The sequence below is a fragment of the Leuresthes tenuis genome, unplaced genomic scaffold (assembly GCF_036924035.1).
Source record: "Leuresthes tenuis unplaced genomic scaffold, fLeuTen1.0.hap1 SCAF_21, whole genome shotgun sequence".
In the NCBI taxonomy this organism is placed as follows: Eukaryota; Metazoa; Chordata; class Actinopteri; order Atheriniformes; family Atherinopsidae; genus Leuresthes; species Leuresthes tenuis.
In genome coordinates this window covers 18,115,173-18,121,083 of record NW_027325375.1, presented here as the reverse complement: position 1 = coordinate 18,121,083, position 5,911 = coordinate 18,115,173, and the positions used below count along the sequence as shown (strand labels likewise).

At 41.5% G+C, this 5,911-nt stretch overlaps 1 protein-coding gene across 3 annotated transcripts in view; it reads left to right on the top strand.

The window, feature by feature from the left end:
* Positions 1-218: 218 nt before the first annotated feature.
* mtus2a (microtubule associated tumor suppressor candidate 2a) overlaps positions 219-5,911 on the top strand; it is a 37,045-nt gene continuing 31,352 nt past the window's right edge. For 2 of the 3 annotated variants that reach the window (XM_072374214.1, XM_072374212.1), the window contains exon 1: positions 219-335. The gene's annotated coding sequence lies outside the window, so the exon portion shown is untranslated. Of the gene's footprint in view, positions 336-361; positions 602-5,911 lie in introns of those variants that run through there. The other variant, XM_072374213.1, reaches the window with a different exon arrangement.

The following is a 5,911-nucleotide window of genomic DNA, read 5'->3' as shown; positions in this document are numbered from 1 at the left end:
TTTTGAGTGGAGGCGTGTTTTTGCTGAATTTCAGTCATTATACTGCAGCTTCTCGCGTAATCCAGCAGAGAGCGCAAGCGTGCAAAAGAAGGATTAAAAAGCTTAGCGTAAGCATGCCCTGCCAGGTGTCGGCTGCAGCATCAGCACCGCTCCTCCTCCTCCAGTTCCCTCCTCCTTCTGCCTGCAGTACCTCTCTCCTTGCATCGTTTGTGCAAGCCAGAGAGAGAGATAGAGCGCGAGGAGGGAGCCGAGCCATGCGCCTGTGTTGCCTTGTGCAACTCCAGTGTTTTTTTTAGCGAGTTTCTCCAACGAATCAGCCGCAGAAAAACCTGGAAGTAAGTGGCACCACTGAAAACACCCTGTCGGGATTTTGCAGCGATGCTCCGGAGGCCAGCGTTGCTCTCCAGAAGAAGTGTCGCACATTTATTTGCTTGGCAGTTTCAATGGGTTTTGCTGCCGACTCGCATTTTCAGCTAAACATAGATCTGATCGATACGTTTCCGCCTGGCGTTTTATGACATTTTATCTTTTTTTAATTGCGTTTTTTTCCAATTTTTTATATGAATATATTATGAAAGTTGAGCCGCAGATATTAAATAGGGTAAGTAATGGTGGCGGGGTTTGAGAAAAAGTGAGGTCAGAAGAACAGGTTGATGTGATGGATGGAGCAGGTCAAGGCTCGGTGTGTGTGTGTGTGCGCGTGTTGCCAATGATCAACCACAGATTATAAGCTTTAGACTTTTAGACTCCAGCCATGTTCCACTCCATCGAGAGGTGACATGCAAGAGGGTTTGAAGGAATTTTTATTGACTATTCGGGAAGTGTTACTAATTGATAAATATTTGGCGCATTGTTTATTCAGATTCCAAAACCTACAAGATGTCTGTTGTTTTATGACCCACGTTTTTGGTAGATTTGCCACACCATTTTTTTTTTTTTTTGGTTTATATTGTAGTGCTGTCGTTTATCTTGATGTAAATGAGTTTGAAGTAATGCCCAGTTTAAATTAATCTTAGGAAAATATTTTTATTCTAATTTATGATTTTACCCATCTTATCAAAGAAGGATGTGGAGGCTGAATACACTCAATAAGACCTCATTTCAGTCTCTTATCTTCTTTTTTTGGAACACCAGGGGAATCCCAAGACAAAGTAGCAGAATTTGTATGTGTGTTTGTCACATCTGCAACCCTTCCCACATGCTCATCCTCACTGTTATGTTAGAAGGTACAAATGAAGATTGAGTGACTCTTTCATATTGGCGTATTTCGCATTGTAATTGATTAGCGTCTGGTGTGCAGGTTGTCCTTGAGACTGTTGAGAATAGTTATTTCCTGTTTTTTATTTGAGGTAAACTGTTTATCCAAGGCAACTTAACCACAGTTGTCATACTTCTCACAATTTCAGCTTTGCAGCCATGCAGCTGTTCACATTGTTTAGAGTGTGCCCGAACTGCTCTACTAACATGCTCTACATAAAATATGTGTGGGAAGTAGTGGCTGTTAGTGGTTGTTGAGATTGTCTGCTGTCGGTATTGATCCCAGTATCAGAGACTTCCCACATTTATGGATCTTACAGTTTATTTTGCTAAACCTTGCCAATCCCTCCCTGTCCCGTTAACGGGGAGGTTGACACTGCATCAAAGCAGGATGGTAGGATCCCATGGCCTTTCAACTGTACTCAGTCTGCTGTAGTTGCTGTTCTAGATGCTGATGCATGTGTGATTGATTCATTACATCTGACCTCAGCGATGTCTGAGCAGTGATCAATTAAGCAGATCTCTGCCAGGAAAACCCACTCATAGCAGCATTTGTGTGTATCTTTGTGTGTTTTACCGATTGGTTTCAAGTGGCTGTGTACCATATTTGTGTGTGTGTGTGTTTCTGCAGGTAAGTCAGCTTGTCATAAAGCCCATGAGAGCAGAGCACAGCTTCAACCTTCAAGCCCATTTTATAGGACAGAGCACAGGAGGAAAAGGGGAAGAGGAGGGAGGGAGGGGGGAAAGAAGGAGTTGAAGGAAAGTGAAGGAAAACTATGTCAGTGTGCCTCTCAGTAATATGTTCCAAGCTCCACCTTTTCCCCTTGTATGGACTTTACTGAAATTATGGACCTGAGGTTTTCAGTAAAAGAGAGAAAAGACAGAAACACAAAGAAACTACAGTAATTTTGATAACCTTTCGTTGTGATCACTCTTAAATGAAAAAAGGTAAGAGACCTCTTTGTTCAGTATGATAGAGATATGTTAGTATACACTTGTCTGCGAATAAAGCATCAACACGCATGAATACATATGTTTTCGAATTCGCGCAGCTTTTGTCTGGATGGTGCCCGAGAGCCTGTTGTAGCTCCTCCCCTGCAGTCATGGACAAGACATCGGAGGGTGAACAGAGAGGCACGCCTCCACTCATGACACACACACACGTGCAGACACAGACATGTCGATGTCCTTTGGGGAGTAAACCTGAGAGCTGTTTTACTACTTTTGTACCTGCGTATGACCTTTTGTTGAAAATTACTAGTTGGTTTAAGGCTAGTGCCACAGATTTTTCTGTATGCAAATATATTTTTGCTTTGTTAGATTAATTCAGATCAAACTTATCTTATCTGGAAACCATTGTGAAGGCATGCTCAATAGAGCAACAATATACTGTATATATACATATATAGATATATGTTATTAACTTTAGTGAAGTCCACGTGATTAATATTTCATGCAATTTCTTCAGAATGTACATTCAGATTCTTTCTCAGCCTTGTTCAGGCTCCCAAAAATAAACCCTTCCATCAGAACGGCAGCACACGAAACCTCATCCCAAAGGAGTTCTTTGGCCTGTCCAGCACTCTCCTGCCTTTCTTTGTCCACGGCATAAAAGCAGTCGTATTTACAGACAGTTTGATTTATCACACTTTTTTTCTCCGCCACCATCCCAGAACCCTCACTTCGCTCAATTCGCTCAATTCTTCGGTCACCTCTTGCTGATGCTTGCCTGTTCTCCCTCCCCCACACCCTTGGGGTTTGCACATTACACATTCACATTTACACATTACATTACAAACTAGAATTCCTCACACCCCTTTTAATGTCCCACCTCCTTCTTGCTCTCTGCAGCATTATTTGTGTCTATTTCCATGTTTTCTTAAAATAAACAGAGGTGACTCAGTCTGTCTAAGTTGCGTTCAGCTTTTCTTTGTCTGGGCTGTCTCACCTTTCCAGCATTATGTCTGACTCTGTATGTCTCTCCGGGGTTTTATGAGCAACTTCTTCACAGTCCCACTCAGAATTCACTCTTTTCTTCTCTCTTTTTTTTTTGGATCTGCACAGCTTTGCATGTTAAAATGAACTCCTCTCCTCTTTGTCCCACCTCATACGGTGTCACCAGCCATTCAAGAGTTAACATTTTTTTCTCTGCGACAGGCATTAGGGTAGTGGGTGGAGGGGCTTTGCTAATAACAATGCAGTGCTACCAGCAGCCAGCGTGGACAGACACCCTCTTCTCTCCTCTCCTCCATGCCACCCCTGTGTGGATATGTGTTAGCCTGTGTTTAAACTGCAGTCTCTCTTCTTATTATTCTCTCCTTCCGCCCAGACTTGTCAGTTTATTTCATTTACTCATGCTGGTCTCTTCACCGTTTCCTCTTTGTTCTGCCTAAATAACTTATCCCTATTGTAATTTATCTTTTCCATTCGTACCTTTGTGTTTAATTTTCCATCCTTACAAGCAACAGAGCCAAAAAAAACAACAAAAAAAACAACAACTGTGAAGCAGAGCCTGTGTTTATACAGATTCCTAAAACTTGCTAAAAGCGAGACAGAAAAGAAATAGCTTGGAGAGAGTAAATTTGATCATTAAGTCTCGTTTTCTCTCACTGAGAGGGGGGTTTCTCTTTGTCTGCACCCCTGCTGCAGTGATTGTAACTGCCTGAGTGTGTGTTGTAGTTTAGGCAGGAGATACTCATGTTTTGTGTTTAATTATATGGACACAGAAGGCACACTTAAGACTATGGATGCTTTTGTTTCTTGCTTTTTTCCTTATTTCAGCTCAGTGAATGACATGAAAACCAAGCTCATGCGTGAACGTGTTGATGGACGGATGCGCATGTAAACGTGCGACTGTGTTTGGCCATTTTTCAATTTTGCTTTGGCTGATAAATCTCATTACTGGCATATTGTGAATTTCAGTGAGTTTCAGAGCAGGTAGGAAGCACAGCTTGCTTGCACGCAAGTAGAAAATAAAGGGGCTTTTATTGCAGATTATCTGATTTCTGTGATCTTTTTATTCAGTTAGGTATGACCACCCACTCTGGCCCAAGATCCAGCAGAAATCCTGTTACAGTTCCCCTTGTGATATAGAAGGACTCCCCCTGGGGTACAAAGGCTGAGTGTGTGTGTGGGAGTGCACTGAGACAGAAAGGCAGAGGGGGAGAGCTGAGAGGGGATTATTTGGGCAGCTCTAGTCTGCTAATGTGCCACCTATGAGGATGGAAATAGGATTGATTACCCCACCCTGCCCTTATAAACACTGTATTATTGAGGTGGAGGTAATGAAAGGACAGAGCAGTGGGGAGGAAGCAACAAAAGATATTTTTTGGAAGGCATAACACAGTGGGAATCACTGACGGCACAAAGCTTTGCTGATTACTGTTATGGGTTATAGTGTGATGCTGTTGGAGAAGCAAAGATTGCTAATAAGTGGCCGGGGTCTGTTGTTTTTTCAGTGCTCAGAAAGAAAATCAGTGCAAATCAAGCAGCAGGATGAATATTTTTAGGTGTTTTGCCGGACTGCCTTTTTCACTCTTCACTGTTTCATGCGATGCTAATCCCTTTGCTGAGCATGAGTTATCGTTTGATTTAACCATACAAACACTCAAAAACACTAGAGTGAATGATCTTGACAGATTCTGTCTGCAGGGTATCTATTGTGTCTTGTGAAAATGAAGCACTTAGCTTATTTCACAGCTACTTCTGTCTGTGTTGTGTTGCCGACAGAGATGGGAGGAGCGGGATCGGAGGACTGAAGCTTGGCTTATAACTGAATAGAATTTCACTCTAAGCTTTTCTTGCTGGATGATTTTATATGTTCACTGTCGCACACAAGATACACAAGGATAATGTCAGGTTTATCATAAATATGAAAAGAGCCAGCGTCACGTGCAGTAGAGAAATAGAATTTTTTCTGTTTCTCTTGGAAAAATGCCTTTTATTGTGAATTAGGTGCTAAATCTAATTGTATGAAATATGGTCAAATGCACAGAATTGCTTTGTGTCATCTGTTCTGCTTGTATTCTAGTGCTGGAATTCAGATCTCTGTACAAGTATGTGTGGATGAAAGAGATGGGACAGGGGTAATTCATCTATATGTGTGCATGTGTTGCTGGTGTCCTCTGGGATCCCAGAGCAGTAAAACCTGTCTGCTCTCCAGTGGGGGAGGAGACGAATAAAGTAAAGTGCCAAAGACAAATGGCTTCTGTAAAAGGCAAATGTATTGCTGGACCAACAACAAAGATGTTGAGGAAAGGCTTATGGGTATGTGTGTGTGTCCATGCAGGTGACTGGCTTTGTATTGTCTGGTGTGTAGATTTATATCTGAAACTATAAACCAACTTAGCAATGGAATTAGAAAAGAAAATGTCTTTCAGTTCCTAACTGGCTGTCAGGGTATTTAAAAGAGTAATTTTTTCTCTTTTTTTTTTTTTTGTACTATGTTAAACACCTAAACTTGCTAATGATATTGTTATTGTCTCGGGAACCACTCCTCGGAATTGTCCTTATCTTAAATATTCATAACAAATATAACATGTTGAATTCAGCTACATTCTCTATTTTTGAATGAGGAACAGCTAAATAAACCCCTAACTTTTTTTTTTTTTTTGCCTCACTGCTGTTTGTCAGTTATTCTGAATATCAAAACTAT